Source organism: Protopterus annectens, chromosome 6.part0, assembly GCF_019279795.1.
Source record: "Protopterus annectens isolate FY-2018-M chromosome 6.part0, PAN1.0, whole genome shotgun sequence".
Classification (NCBI taxonomy): Eukaryota; Metazoa; Chordata; order Ceratodontiformes; family Protopteridae; genus Protopterus; species Protopterus annectens.
The window spans coordinates 1,134,067,190-1,134,083,946 of record NC_056737.1 but is presented as its reverse complement, the minus strand read 5'-3'; the positions used below and the strand labels follow the sequence as shown (position 1 = coordinate 1,134,083,946).

At 45.3% G+C, this 16,757-nt stretch overlaps 1 protein-coding gene across 2 annotated transcripts in view; it reads right to left on the bottom strand.

Moving 5' to 3' along the window:
* WDSUB1 (WD repeat, sterile alpha motif and U-box domain containing 1) overlaps positions 1-16,757 on the bottom strand; it is an 885,392-nt gene that overhangs the window by 200,345 nt on the left and 668,290 nt on the right. The window lies entirely within an intron of this gene.

Genomic DNA, 16,757 nt, shown 5'->3' with positions numbered 1-16,757 from the left:
ATAAGAATCAATCAGAGGAGGTTAGAAAGGATTGGGAAAAGAGATTGGATAAGCAATTCACAAAGAAACAATGGGAGGATATATGTATGTCTCCCAAATACACAACAAAATCTAGAAGATTTAGGATTTTTGCTTGGAAATGTTTACATAGATATTTTTATACCCCAAGTAGACTCCAGAGAATGTTTCCTCTGTTAGACACAAAATGAAGGTGTGATAGGGAAGAAAGAGGCAACTGGGAACATATTTTCTGGGAGTGCAGTGAGATGGCAGACCTTAAGGATTCCCTGTGGGATACTCTGTTAGAGATGCTGTGTGGGCAGATTGGCGTGAAGAGGGAGATGATTTTTCTGAGCTATGATAGAAAATCGGAATTGCCTAGACATTGTAAGGCCTTGCTGTCTCTAATTATGGTGGCTGCCAAAAAAGCATTTACTAGGAAATGGAAATCAAAATCTAAACTAACTATACTAGAAGTAGTGAATACAGTAACAGAGATAAAACAAATGGAACTGAGATTTTTAGAAAAGTGTAGGAGCAAACTACATAGGAAGCAATGGGAATTGTTGGAACAATGCATACAGAGGAGGAATGAGGTTTAAAAGAAGGCAGGACTTAAATGAACTGCGTAGTGTTGGACTGAAAATGATTGGGTACATCATAAGTGATATACAATGTTTGCAACTGGGAGTGTGTCAGTATGGTTTGTGATGTAAAATGCTTGCAACTAGGATTGGGTTGGTGTGGCTTGTTTTTATTTATATAAATATATTTATCTATGTCATAAGTAATGGTTTAATATATATATTTTTTAACAAGAAAGGGAAGGAATTGAATAATGTATGTAATGTTGCTTAGGTTATGTGATACATAGCAATATATTTTTAACAAGAAAGAAAGGGCAGGAATTGAATAATGTATGTAATGTTGCTTAGGCTATGTGATATATAGCAGCATATGTGAAGTGTAACATTTGTAAATGTGAACTTGTTGATACAGTTTGATTACTTTTATATAAATGTAAACTTGCCTTGTCAAGAGATCAGCTGGTATAATGGTTAAGGTTTTCACCTCCCATGCACAAGGTTCGATCCTGACCTCCGACCAATGCCTGTTTGGAGTTTGCACTTTCTTCTTGTGTCTCCGTGGGTTTTCTCCCATGTCCGAAAAACATGCTGAGTATTTCCATCTCAAACTCACCAATGAATGAAGCTGGGGGCAGCAGCAAAGACTCTACATGGTGCCCTATTGGGGGAAGAGTTGCACAGACCAACTGCTATGGGTATCTACTGTGGTGCGCAGCATCCTCAAGATAGGAGAACACAGATCACAGACTGTGCGCCATGGCAGGGCTAGCCACTTGACGGTGTAAAATATGGCTGTAGGTGATTCAGTCATGTTGACTAATGTCGCCAAAATGGGCATGAGTAGTTACTGGTGATAAGTGGGTTGAGGACCCAGCCCACTCTGATCTACGCCAGGGACCCTTGGCTAATGGTGGGAGGGGTATATGTGCCCCTATTGGCCAGTCTGGGGCCGCCATAAAGCCCAGCAAACCTGAGTCAATAAGCTACTGGCCATCCGGTGTCTAGTTGCCCAGCCTGGGTTACCTAGGATAGCTCTGTTGAGTGAAAGCTGGACGTAAAACCAACCAACCTGCCAAACATGAACTGAGAATTGCTACACTTAATGTAGGTTCACTGACAGAACACAGCTTGGAAGTGGATGACATGATGATATGGAGGAGGCTGGACATCCTATGTATCCAAGAGATGAGATGGAAGGGCACTGCAGCAAAGCCACTTGGCTGGGGATCCAGACTTTACTCAGAAGGGGGACAGGCTAGAAATGGTATAGGAATTGTGGTGAGAAAGAGGCTTCAGAAGGCAGTGAGGGATATCATAAGAATTAATGACAGACTCATGGCAATCAGACTCCAGTGTAATGATAGGGCAGTATTCATAATCTCAGCCTATGCCCCACAGCAGGGTTGTGATAGTGAGGAAAAGAGTGCATTCAGACAGGAGGACCTACTAGATAAAGCAGGGCAACATGAATTGGTGTTTATAATGGGTGACTCGAATGTACATATCAGGACAGACAGAACAGGATATGAGGACTGAGCAGGAGATGAGGAGGTGGGACAACAGTAATAAAGAAGAAGCCATTCTAGACTTCTGTCTGGCAAATGGCTTGATAGTGGCCAACACATGGTTCAGAAGGAGAGATGGTCAGAAAGAGTAGCCAACATGCAACTCAGGTCATCCCCAGTGAAACAGTTGGCCCATGGCATAAATCACTAGTTGCCACAATCAGCTGCAAGCAGTGGACAGAGAAGGCTCTAAGGTCAACAGAGACCAGGCTGAAGACCTGGAAGTTGACTGGAGAGAAAGCACAACAGTTCAAGGAATTACTCAGGGCTCTAGCACCCCAAGAAGAGGAGGAAATAGATGGAGTTGAACAAGAATGACAGTGCCTAAAAACAGCATGTGTTCGGACTACAGAAAACATACGTGGCCAAACCATGTATGGAAATAAGATAAATAAGGAAAGCTGGTGGTGGAATGTAGACGTCCGGGAAGTCATCAAAAGAAAGGAGTACAGGAAGAAATGCGAGATAGAAAAGACTGACCAGACTAGTAAGTGGCACAAAGAAACTATATCCGGTTGCAAGGCAAAGAGAAAGATAAAGAAGATAGTCAGACATCCTTCATAAGGGATGTCAGCAACAACCTTCAGTCCACAGGGCATCAAAGGCAGATGGAAGGAGTATTTTCCAGCAGCTTCTAAATGAAGAAAACCCCACAGAAGCTGTACTGCCCCAGAAATAGCCTATGATGAGAGAAGAAGAGGCGCCCACCCTAGAAGAAGTAAGAACAGCACTAAGGAACATGAAGTCAGGGAAAGCAGCAGGCTGAGATGAGGTCACAGCAGACATGATAAAGATGCTGGGTGAGACGGGGAGAAATGGCTCTTGAGGGTACTAATAGCAGTGTGGAGAGAAAGGCATATCCCATATGACTGGAGGATAAGCATACTCATGCCAGTGTACAAGAACAAAGGGGACATCCACAACCATGGGCAGTACAGAGACATAAAACTCCTATCACATTGCATGAAAGTTCAGGAGAGGGTGATTTATAAATGGATACACAGAATAGGAAAAAGTAAGATGGGAAATGAGAAGTTCGGATTCAGGTATGGATGCAGCACAATAGACCCGATCTTTGCAGTGAGGAAGATACTTGAGAAGAAGCTACAGATGAGGAGAGAAGTCCAACTGGGCATTCCTAGACTTAGAGAAAGCATATAACAAGGTCCCAAGAAAGCTGATTTGGGCAATACTGCGGTGGTTTGAAGTCCCAGAAACATTGGTAGAATTAGTGCAGGCTATGCACAAGGACCCAATGACTCAAGTACAAGGACCCAATGACTCAAGTACAAGGGGTTCCCAGTGGGAGTGGGTGTACACCAGGGTTCAGCTCTGAGCCCACTGCTGTTCACACTGGTGATGTACTACATTAGCAGACAGGTCGAGAGGGACAGATCAACAAAGTTGCTGTATGCAGACGATGTGGCATTACAGGCAGACTCTGAGCTAGAACTTCAGCAAAAGATAGGAGACTGGAATGCAAATCTGAAGGCACAAGGGATGAAACTAAGCACAGATAAGATGGTGGTAATGGCAGCTTATTGGGGAAATCAGAAGAAGCTGAGAATAGAGATAGAAGGGAAGATAGTGGAACAGGTAAACAGCTTCAAGTATCTGGGAGGGGTGGTTGAGGAGAAGGGAAGTCTGTATGAAGAGGTCAAAGCAAGAATCAGAGGGGCTGCAGCCAACTGGCATAGTGTGTCAGGTGTAGTCTATGACAGAAGAATGCCAAACAAGCTAAAAAGTAAGGTGTACAAGACCGTGGTGTGACCAGTACTACTGAATGATACAAAAACCTGGGCAGTAAAGGCAGAACAGTTGAAGAAGCTAGAGATGATGGAAATGAAGTGCCTGAGAAGGGTAGTAGGATGCACACTGTCGGACAGATGAAGAAATGAGGACATAAGAGCAGAAGCCAAAGTAGCTCCAATACCAGAAAAGATAAAAGAGAACAGATTACAATTGCTGTGCTGTGTCTTTTGGCTTTTCCCGGTTAGGGGTCGCCACAGCGGAACTCCGGTCCGCTAATGATTGGCAGTAGACTTTTACGTGCAGAGTTGCCAGCCCTGACGCACAACCTTCAACAAAGGTATGCCCATTCACACATGTCTCCACACAGAAGACGCTTTAGCTGAGAATTGAACAGGACAACGTCTTACTGTGTGGTGACAACACTACCGCAGCACCACCACCGCAGTTAATGTTTGGACAAATATGCAAAAAAGCAGAAGGCAATCTAGTGAGGAAGATTTGGGACAAACAGGAAGTACAAAGCGAACTGGACGACCAGGAAAAGTAAAATTTTATTGAGCGCTTTCGTCAATTTTTAACTATGACTTCTTCAGAATAAAATCAAGTTACACACTGAGTCTTATATAACCAGTGCAATAAATCAATTAAAAAACTGTAAAAAGTACATCCACTTTTAAAGGTACAGGCTCCCTTAATGCATTTTACTAGCAAGTCATGTAAATTTTGACCATAGGTGTTGCATCTCTTTATAACAGGTAGTTATGTACTCACCATAACGATCGATGTATGTGGTCCATCTCGCCTCACATTCTTTACTCACGGGTTCGGAGCTGAGAATCGGCTCCGACTCGGCCAGCTTATTTCTCTAGCACGAAGTCTCTAATTGGCTGGGCTAACCCGGTATCCCAAGATGCACCTCGCCCCAGCCCCAGATCTAGTTTGCAGCCATTTCAGTCACACCCCACACACAGCCGCCACTGGAAGGAGCTCCAGCCAGAAAGGAAAGAAAAAACAACTGACATTGAAGAGTTCTCAGAGCCAATTTTCCTCCAAATCCTATAGGAAGGGGGCAGGTGGGAGGGTACGTAAGAATGTGAGGTGAGATGGACCACATACATCGATTGTTATGGTGAGTACATAACTACCTGATGTTATGTGGTCCTATCTCGCCTGCATTCTTTACTCACGGGACAGCGTCCCCAGCACCTCCAACCTGGGCGGCTCATAGGAAAATACTCCTGAGAACCGTGGAACCAAAGGAAGCCCGGCCCCTAGAAGCCACGTCCAACTTGTAATGAGTAATAAAGGTGTGCGGAGAGGCCCAGGTGGCCGCAGCACAAATATCATCCAATGAAAGCCTGGCATGGTAAGCTACTGATGTAGACACTGCCCTGGTAGAGTGAGCTTTGACGGGAAAAGGTAAATTTCTGCCTGCTGACGAATAGATAAAGGAAATACAATCTTTGATCCATTTAGAAATTGTGCTCTTGGAAATAGGACAACCTGTTCTGTTTTCTGAGGAGGACACAAACAGTTGATCAGACTTCCTAATATGCTTAGTCCTGTGTAAGTAGAATCTTAGCTGTCTGTGCACATCCAACTGGTGAAATCTAAACTCTGCTTTATTGGAAATGTTTGGAAAGAACACTGGTAACTCAACAGACTGATGAAGATTAATGGTGGATGACACCTTAGGAAGGAAGGACGGGTTACATCTCAGGGAAACTCTGTCCTTATGAAAGGTCAAATATGGAGGTTTAATGGACAAAGCTTGAATCTCTGATACTCTCCTGGCCGATGTAATGGCTATTAGGAAAGCCGTCTTCCAAGATAGAAATTTAATTCACAGGTGGCAGCCGGTTCAAAGGGTGGTGAAGTTATGGCTTGTAACACAAGGTTTAGATCCCATGGCATGACAGGTTCTGAAACAGGAGGGCAAAGCAACCAGGCGCCTTTCAAGAAGGCCTTACAAAGTGTATGGCCCATAAGAGAAGGCTCGTAAGATGTATGAAAATTGGAAATTGCAGCCAGCTGCACCTTAATGGTAGCAGGCGTGGAGCCCTGTCGGAAAAGCATGGCTAAAAAATCTACAACCGATGGAATTGGAGCTGTGAAGGGGTCCAAACCTTGGGCCTGAGCCCAAATGGAGAATCTCTTCCATTTGCTGGAATAAATTCTTCTGGTGGAAGACTTATGAGATGAAGACAAGATGTGTACCACCTCAGGTGAAAAGGAATGTTGTCTAACTAGTGATGGAAGTGGAGCAGCCAGGCTGTCAACCTGAGGGTTCGCAGGGAGGGATGGAGCTATCCTGACATGTGAATCAGTAGGTCTGGCACTGGGTCCAGGGTCCAAGGACCGTCCACTGCGTACTGCTGAAGAAAAGGGAACCATACTTGTCAAGGCCAGTGTGGAGCAATTAGAATCATCCTGCTTCCCAAGGATATGGCTTTCTGAATCACTCTTGGTAACAGAGAAAATGGAGGGAAAGCATAGATCAGACTGGGGGGGCCAATCATGGACTAGAGCGTCCCTGGGGGACTCCCCCTGTGTGGGGATCAGTGTGAAGTACTTGCTGCATTTGGCAATGGGAGGGCTGGTGAAGAGATCACAGCAAGGCTGACCCCACCTGTTGAAAATTTGAACAGCCACTCGGTTGTTCAGGGACCACTCGTAAGGCATCAGAATAGCTCTGCTCAGCCTGTCCGCTATCACGTTGGTCTTTCCCGGAATGTGAGTTGCCACTAAAAAACGTTGGGAAGACACTGCCCAATGCCACACTCGCATGGCCTCTCTGCAGAGGGGGTAAGACTTGGTTCCCCCCTGCTTGTTCAGGTACCACACCACGGACATGCTGTCCGAGTGAATTGCAATCGTTCCCAGAGGAAGAGAGCTCTGGAGTGCCCGCAACGCTAGTAACACCACTCTCATCTCTAGAACATTGATGTGCAGGTGTACCTCGTGATCTTGCCACGTGCCTTGGACCGTCCTGCCAAGATAATGCTCCCCACCCCATCTGGGAGGCATCCGTGGTCACCATGACCACTGGAGACATAGGAATCAAGCTCCTCCCCTTGTCCAGATTGGTGGAACATAGCCACCAGCGGAGGTCCTGTTTGCACCGTTCCATGAGAAGTATCAAGTGGGAAAGAGGACGTTTCTGAAAGGACCATTGGGCCAAAAGGAGCCACTGTAGGATCCGCATGTGTAACCTGGCTAGCGGAACCAGCATGATGGTGGCAGCCATGGATCCCAGGAGCTGGAGAACTAACCTGGCCTGAACTCTCTTGAGGGGCAACAATGCGTGAATCTGAGACTGCAGCACTCTTATCCTCTCTTGTGGCAGAAAGGCCCGCATTTGAATAGAGTCTAGCTCTGCGCCTATAAAAACAACACGCTGTGAGGGCAGCAAGGCAGACTTTTCTCAGTTCAAGGTAATTCCTAGTTGTTGACAAAGTGTAATGGTAGCCTCCCTGGCTTGAATGAGGAGATGCCTGGTGGGGGCGGTGAAAAGCCAGTCGTCTAGATATGGAAACACCTGGAATCCCCGACGTCTCAGGTGAGCCGTCACCACTGCCAAACACTTGGTAAACACCCTGGGGGCTGTGGTGAGACCAAAGGGCAGGGCACAAAACTGGAAGTGACTGGCTCCCAGCCGGAAGCGTAAGTGACTCCTGGATGCCTTGTCCATCTTGATGTGGTAGCAGGCATCCTTGAGATCGATGGAGCACATCCATACTCCTTTTTCCAGCAAGGGAAAAATGGACTGAAGAGTGACCATTTGGAACTTGGACTTCAGAACGTAGTGATTCAATCGGCTGAGATCCAGAATGGGCTTCAGGTCCCCTGTTCTTTTCGGCACCAAAAAGAGTCTTGAGTAAGTTCCTGATCCGATATGGTCTGAGGGGACTGGTTGGATGACTCCTTTTTCTAGCAGCTTTGAAACTTCTAGTGCTGCTTGATCCCGTTGACTGGGTGGAACGTCCAGGATTTTTTTGACTGGAGGGGGGTGTAGATAAAAAGGGGATAGTGTAACCTCCGGTAACTATTCGAAGCACCCAACAATCCTGTGGTGATGCTTTCCCAGGCTTCCGGATGCAACGAAATTCGGCCCCTGACTGGCTCTGGAACAGCACAGTTGGGCAACGCCTCAGGAATGCTGAAAGGAAGACCCGCGAAAGGAATCGCGGTCTCCCGAGTTGCGGGGGCCTCCTCTGCCTCTAGGACGGCGTCTTCCAGAATAATTTCCCCCTCTTGTGCCTCTGGAGGGGAACTCACCTTGAGCGGCAGGGAAAGACTTCTGTGACTTCTTGAATCACATTTTCCCTCCTCTCTGAGCCTTGCGGTAAGGCCTAGAAGGAAGAGAGAAATGGGTCCCTACGGCAGATAGGGTCTTCCCCTCCTGTTCGCATCTGGTGAGGGTGTCTTACACTTTGGTCCCGAAAAGTGAGGACCCATCAAAGGGGGCGTCAGTGAAGGAAGACTTAAAGGCTTCCGCGAAATGACACAGGCGCATCCAGGCTTGCCTTCTGAGAGCTACACCTGAGCTAGCTGCCCTACTCACCCCTTCGGCTGCATAGGATATGAGCCTCATGGACGAGTTGACAATGGAACCAAGGGTAGACAACTGGGTGTTAACAGTCTGCGCTACGGCCTCAGGCATGTTACCCATCAGACTGTCTCCTAACTCCCTAAGGAGATCTCTCTGGAGCCGAGTAAAATGACAAAGATAATTCAGCGACCGCAAGGTAAAGGTCGCTGAAGACAGGGTACGCTTCCCGTACCGGTCCATACTCCTGGACTCCTTGTTAGGAGGATGGACGGAAGAAGAAGCCTCTGCAACTTCCTGCTGAGTGGCTGCCGCCACCACCAAGGCATCTATGGAAACCCCTTTGGTCAGGAACTCTTTCCCCGGGGGAGCAGAAAGAAACTTATTTGGACGTCTGGGCACCGGTTCCACAGAATCAGGGGTCTCTCTCACACTCTTTGACAAATCAAGTCCAGGAGTTCATCGAAGGGTGGAGACACCTAGGAGGCAGAAGGTTGAGCTCCGAAGGCCTTGAGGAATACCGACTCCTCCTCAGAGGGGGTCTTGGACGGCCAGTCGCCTCTCTGCCTCAGGATCTCCAGGATGTCGGAGAAAGAGACATCATCGGAGGACAACTTAGGGGATCCCTCTGACTCCTCGAGGTCAGTATCGGAAGTGAGGGACTCATCCTGGGAGTCTATGTGCTTCCTCTTGCGCAACTTCTTTCTACGGGGCTCCTCAGGCACCGACACTGAGGGGCCCTCAGAAAGTTGGGGACCGCTCATGGGGGTATCCTCAGACCTTTGGGCTCCACTATCCATGGATAGGGGGGCATCAGAGGCTCTAGCCGGAGTGTAGGGGTAAGGAGTGACCAATCCGGGTGATGTAACTGATGATCTGGCCAGTACGCTCCTCATGGCCTCGAAGGCAGGTCCCCCCGAATCCGAGGACCGACCCGTCTCCGAGACCACATCCGGAGTCGGGGTTCCCCGAGCCGATGAACCGAGAGGGAGGCTCGGAACAGACAAGAGTCCTGAGGTATCCCCCTCGGGTCCGACTGAGGAAACCCGAGTACTGAAGCCAGAGGACGGAACCAACATGGTTGGAGCTGATGTCGGCTCCGATAAACTCGCAAGGGGTATTGGAGCTGACACAAGAACATCACTCGGCACGGAGCACTCCGGCTCCAATGACACAGGGGTGCTCAGAGGAGGAATCATCGGTACAAGAATAGGGACTGGCTGCGGAGCCAACTGGGTCGGAGCCGAGAACAATTTTGCTAACACCGGCGACTGCAGGAGCCTCTGGACCACCCTATCCACATCCAAATCAGACAGCCTAGAGGATCTGGAGGAAACAGAAGGAGATCGGGATCTCCTACCCAGAGACTCAGGCCTAATACTGGGTGTCCGGCTCCGAATAGGCTCCAATAATATCGGGGCCGAGGCCGACTCCAGTACAACATATACCTCCTGCGGCCCCGAGGACAATGGAGCCGAGGAGGCAGTATCCACTTTCGAAACCTTCTCCGGCGGCCCCGATGAGACAGATGGAGCCGGAGACCTTTTCTTGGCCTTGGAAGTCTTAGACTTAGTATTAGAAGAAGAGTCTAAGGACTCCTCAAAAGAAGGCTTAACCAGGCCCTTCAAAATCAACTTATTTTTTCTTTCCTGCACTTCCCTCGGGCTGAAAGCGTGGCAAAAACTGCAGGACTCTTGCAGGTGAATAGCACCAAGACAATAAACGCAGACAGAATGCCCATCTGTAATGGACATCTTGTAGCCACATTTTGAGCATTTTTTAAACCCAGAGGTTTTATGCTCTTTCTGCTCTTTAGACATATTAGTTCACAGCACCCACTCAACCGACAACGACAGACACAAGAGGAAGGCGGGAAAAAACAACTACGAACAAGCAAGGAAACTCTAATTTAAACGTTTCTTTGGTGCAGCAAGGAAATCTAACTACCGACCAAACAAACACAAGTCTACACAAAACAACACAGGAGAGGACTAGGTCCTCTAATTTAATCAGGCCTAGCCCGCCAAAACAGAGGGATACCACAAAAATAAAACACTACTCGCTTACACAGTACACTCACGATGAAAAACTAGCTATTAAAATAGCTTTTTATGAGAAACAGACTGCTAAAGACTCATGGAAAGTTTTGAAAAGGGTACTTAGCCACAGCCAAGCGAGACCACGTCCTAACTCTACGAGCGGCAAATGAGAGCTGGCGCTGGGGCGAGGTGCATCTTGGGATACCGGGTTAGCCCAGCCAATTAGAGACTTTGTGCAAGAGAAATAAGTTGGCCGAGTCGGAGCCAATTCTCGGCTCCGAACCCATGAGTAAAGAATGTAGGCGAGATAGGACCACATAACATCTATATTTTCATAGCCAAGAACAAATAAAATCAATAACATTCTTGTCATGGTTGTAAAAAAACATGGAATATTTAAATGCAGAAGTCTGCTTTTAATTTAAAAAAACTGCTAAGTGAAACCATATCATTAAGCCCTGGGCTAGTGGTGGCATTGACCCTCAGTTGCCATAATAGTTCTTTATACTCCAGTAAATGGTCAATAGGGCCACCCCTTTCATCTATGATGATCTGTTCAAGAACTATAAACTTGAAATAGTGATCTGGGTGAAGGTTGATATGTTTGGCTAGTGCATTTGTAATGTTACATTTATCTATATCATAAATATGTTGATAAATGCGGGTTCTAAAAGAATTTTTGTTTTTTCCGATATAGAAGCACACACAAGTCTGACAAATGCTGGCATAAATGACTTTTTTACTACCACAATTGTATTTCTGAAATAATCTAACCCATCCATAACCTTTGAGTAAAACCCTGTCTCCCTCTAATATGTGCTTACACTGCCTGCAATGCCCACATTTAGTCATTTTTCCCAGTCTACCAGTGGTACTACTAAATGGATTCTTTCAAGGATATTCTTGATGCTGGTGTCCTTTCTGTAAACCACTACGGGGGCTTCACCAACCTTCTGACCTATGCATTCATCACTGTTAAGGATGAGCCAGTTTTTGAAAACAATGTCCCGAATCAGTGGGAACTGTGGAGTGTATGTGAGGATGAGCCCATTGTGAAAACGACCAGTATGGTTGTTACTGTTCTCCAACGGTGCACACAGTCTGGTAATATCAGTTCCTAATAAGGGATAGAAATGTCCCACTAATCTCTTTTTAGTAACTTCTTCCAACAAAGGTGTAACAAATTCATTCGGATATCCTCTTCATAAAAGCATACTTAATAAAACATCCCTTTCCTTCTGGAAATCTTCCATCCTGCTAACCATGCAGGCTAGTCTCATCCCCTGGCCTTTGACTAAGGATCTTTTCTGATGTACAGGGTACCCACTCTCAAAATGGAGAAGGGAGTTTGAGTATGTAGGTTTGCATTAGATGGTGGAGAAGAATACGCTATTAATGTAGTCTTTGCTAATTCTGATGTCTAAATAACTAATGGAGTCAGAATTCATTTCCATGGAGAATTTGAGGAATGTAGTGCTCGAATTGAGGAACAGTAAGAATTCATGCAACTGGTCACGGTCTCCATCCCAAAAAATGAGGATGTCATCCAGGTAACGACCGTAAAACTTACAATGGGACATCCCTGAAGATGAAAAAACTTGACACAGTTCCCACTGAGTCAGAACAATGTTGGCAGAAACTGGTGCACAAGCTGCCCCCATAGCTACCCCTGTGGTACAGACTACGTACTCAAACTCCCTTCTCCATTTTGAGAGTGGGCACCCTGTGCATCAAAAAAGATCCATAGTCAAAGGCCAGGGGGTGAGACTAGCCCGCATGGTTAGCAGGATGGAAGATTTCCAGAAGGAAAGGGATGTTTTATTGAGTATGCTTTTAAGAAGAGGATATCCAAAAGAATTTGTTACACCTTTGTTGGAAGAAGTTACTAAAGAGAGATTAGAAGGACATTTATATCCCTTATTAGGAACTGATATTACCAGATTGTGTGCACCGTTGGAGAACAGTAACAACCATACTGGTCGTTTTCACAATGGGCTCATCCTCACATACACTCCACAGTTCCCACTGATTTGGGAAATTGTTTTCAAAAACTGGCTCATCCTTAACAGTGATGAAAGCATAGGTCAGAAGGTTGGTGAAGCCCCCGTAGTGGTTTACAGAAAGGACACCAGCATCAAGAATATCCTTGAAAGAAATCCATTTAGTAGTACCACTGGCAGACTGGGAAAAATGACTAAACGTGGGCAGTGCACACAGTGTAAGCACATATTAGAGGGAGACAGGGTTTTACTCAAAGGTTATGGATGGGTTAGATTATTTCAGAAATACAATTGTAGTAGTAAAAAAGTAATTTATGCCAGCATTTGTCAGACTTGTATGTGCTTCTATATCGGAAAAACCAAAAATGCTTTTAGAACTCGCATTTATCAACATATTTATGATATAGATAAATGTAACATTACAAATGCACTAGCCAAACATATCAACCTTCACCCAGGTCACTATTTCAAGTTTATAGTTCTTGAACAGATCATTACAGACAAAAGGGGTGGCCCTATTGACCATTTACTGGAGTATAAAGAACTATTATGGCAATTGAGGGTCAATGCCACCACTAGCCCAGGGCTTAATGATATGGTTTCACTTAACAGTTTTTTAAAATTAAAAGCAGACTTCTGCATTTAAATATTCCATGTTTTTTACAACCATGACAAGAATGTTATTGATTTTATTTGTTCTTGGTTATGAAAATATAGTTATAAAGAGATGTAACACCTATGGTCAAAATTTACATGACTTGCTAGTAAAATGCATTAAGGGAGCCTGTACCTTTAAAAGTGGATGTACTTTTTACAGTTTTTTTTAATTGATTTATTACATTGGTTATATAAGACTCAGTGTGTAACTTGATTTTATTCTGAAGAAGTCATAGTTAAAAATTGACAAAAGCGCTCAATAAAATTTTACTTTTCCTGGTCGCCCAATTCGCTTTGTATTTTCTTAGTTTTGCTCCTTTTGGTTTACAACAAACAGGAAGTAGGTAAGAGGAAACGAGGATGTCCAGCAAAGAGGTGGATGGATTGTGCAAAAGAAGATCTGTGAAAGTCAGGCATGACTGTTGAAGAAGGCAGGAGTGTGGCAATGAATCGAGAGAGTTGGCGACAGTTACCATGGATACCCCAGCCCCATGTAGAAAAAATGGAAAGAGGGGGCTGATGATGATGTAAATGTGCCTATGTTACAAGTGATAATTCAACAAAGGTGTTTAAAAAACAGCATGACTCTGAACTGCTAGTGACTACCTCCTTGTAAGACAAGGTTTTAATTGTTAGCTCTAGGTCAATGAACACTGGGTCATCTACACAGCAATGTCTGGATTATTGTCTACCAGCATACCCCAGTGGCATAATAAGATAAGGTACCAGACACTTACACAGTGTTTGTTTACTCTTTAGCAACAGGGGTGTGCTCTACTAGCCAATAAAATTACCCCCAAACCTAACAAGTAAAGATAAATGTAAAGTGTAAGCAAGTAAGCAATAGAAGAAATAAAAAAAAAAATATTGAAAAAATGAAAAAAAAATGAGTCATACTGGGTTTATCTCATATGCAAGAGGTACAGGGTTTGATTCTTACTTTTGGGATAAGAAATTTGGCTGGGTTTAAAATGGCCCACAACAGTAGATACCCTAATACTATGAACTTAGATAAACATACAGACAATTATTTTGTTACTGCACAAAATAAACCATGACAGTTATATATCCAACTCTCATGCTAGCTGTCAAAAGGAAGTGTCTGAGCTAAAATTAGCTTCATTTTTATTAATATACACATTTTATAAAAGCCCAGTAATAATCTTAAATATCAAATCCAGTAACTATTTGTATACTGTATTACATCCCCTATCCTATTTTGATACTCTTCAACTGTTTAAACACCAAAGAAACAAGGTTTCTAAAGCCCTACACCAGTCTGGTTTAACACATACAGTATAATATACTTTGGGCAGCACAATTTGTTACTCTGAAAATCTGAAGTAATCATAAATATTTCAAGGTACTCTAATGGAGACTTCAAGAAGTCTATTAAGCATACAGAATACGGTGAGGTCTCATTTTTGTTTTGATTTTTCTCCATAGTTCAGCTAGGTAAAAAAAACGGACTTTGTGCTGAATATCTAGCCCTGGGCCCTGAGCATACTTCTCAACTATCCAGATGTTTACAGAACGTCCAGATTTTCACCTCATAAAAAGTACAGTTGTGGACACTTACCATACATGTAGATGTTCGAGTGTATTCACTGTTGCAGTCATCACACTTGGGTTATCTGCCTGCAGGTAGCCCCCAGTCGGCCCGAATACCAGAGACTTAGTATTCCTGCGTTGGATGCTGTCGCTCCAGGACTGATGTCAGGTCGTCAGGGGTATAAAAACAGGCAGCCGATGCCATTATATCAGTTTTTCTTGCCCCAAATGTCAGGAGCCCCCCAAATAGGGAGCTAGGTTATGGTGGGGAAAACACCACCAGTAAAAAGTAAATACCAATACCAATACCCCAGAAGGGGTTAGTAATAGCATTAGACAGGAGAGAGAGAGAGAGAGAGAAAACCAGGGGACTGGAGGGAGGGAAACCAGGACTGCAACAGTGAATACACTCGAACATCAACTTTTATGGTAAGTGTACACAGCTGTACAATGTTCTTCATGTTTCACTGTTGCAGTCATCACACATGGGTGGATTAGCAAGGCTGAAGAAGGGTGGAGGCAGTCAAGAAGAGTTAGGGCTGGCTAGTATGCCTTGCAAGACTGCTGTAGCAAATCCTGCCCTGGATTTGGAAAATATAGGCAGGTGGTAATGCTTGGTGAAGGTGTGTACAGAACTCCAGGTAGCAGGCTCCAGGATGTCCCTGGTAGGGACTCCTCTGAGAAATGCTGTAGAGGTAGATGTTGCCCTAGTGGAATGTGTTCTAACCCCCTGAGGGGTTGGTTTCCCATGATGCTTGTAGCAGAAATGGATGCAGTGTGCTATCCATTTAGAAATAGTTTGTTTTGAAATGGCCTTGCCCTCTGCCCCTGTTGCAAAGCTGACTAGCAGCTGGTCAGATTTTCTGAAGGGCTTAGTTCCATCAAGGTAGAATCTGAGCTGTCTGTGCACATCCAAGGAGTGCAGGATCCTTTACCCTTTATTTTGAGGATTAGGGAAGAAGGTTAGTAAATGGATGGACTGATTAAGAGCCACACTGGACACCACTTTGGGAATAAAAGAAGGGTTAGTCCTTAGGCAAACCCTGCTAGCATGGAAAATAATGAAGGGTTTCACAGTCATGAGTGCTTGTAGCTCTGACACTCTTCTAGCTGAAGTGACGGCTAGAAGCAAGGCTGTTTTCCAAGAGAGGAATTTTAACTCTGCTGATGCAGCAGGTTCATAGGGGGGAAGCGTGAGCTTTTCCAGTACAAAGTTAAGGTCCCAAGCAGGGGTGGGTGCTGTCCTTGGTGGCCTTACGTTGTTTGCCCCTCTCAGGAACTGTTTGATAAGAGGGTGCGAGAAGAGAGGTGGCTCAGTGTTGTAATGAGCAGAAATGGCTGAGGCATGAATCTTAATAGAGGAGAAGGACAGGCCTTTGTGGAGTAGATCTGCAAAGTAATCCAGGATAAGAGGCAGAGAGGGCAGTGTTGTGTCCTCTCCTTTAGACTGAATCCATAAGCAGAACCTTTTCCACTTATCAGCATAGGATTTTCTTGTACTGGGTCTTCTGGCTTCAAGAATGATGTTCAGCACCTGTTTGCTTAAGGTCATTAGGGGAGAATTCAAGGAATAAGCCAGGCTGCAAGATTTAGGGTTTGTACTTGTGGATGCAGAATCTGTCCCTCCTGCTGAGAGAGGAGGGTTGGATTCCGGTGTAGGTGCCAGGGTGGCATCGATGTCAGGCTGCACAGGAGTGGGTACCAGTGCTCGCGTGGCCAGTCCAGGGCAATCAGAATTGTCCTTGGTCTGTCCTGTTTTATCTTGAGTAATACTCTTGAAAGGAGGGGCAGAGGGGGAAAGGCATAGATTGAGAGATTTACCCACTGAAAAGATAGGGCATCCACTTTCCATGCCCTGCTGTGAGGATTCCTGGTGCAGAATTTGCTGAGCTGGTGGTTGTAGGGGAAGGCAAAGAGATCCACCTCTGGGGTCCCCATTTCTGGATCAGAAGGTTGAAGGTGCTGTGCTCCAATTGCCACTCGTGTGGGTCTAGAAGATTTCTGCTTAAGTCGTCTGCCAGTAAGTTTTGTTTGCCTGGCAGGAATTGAGCTTGCAG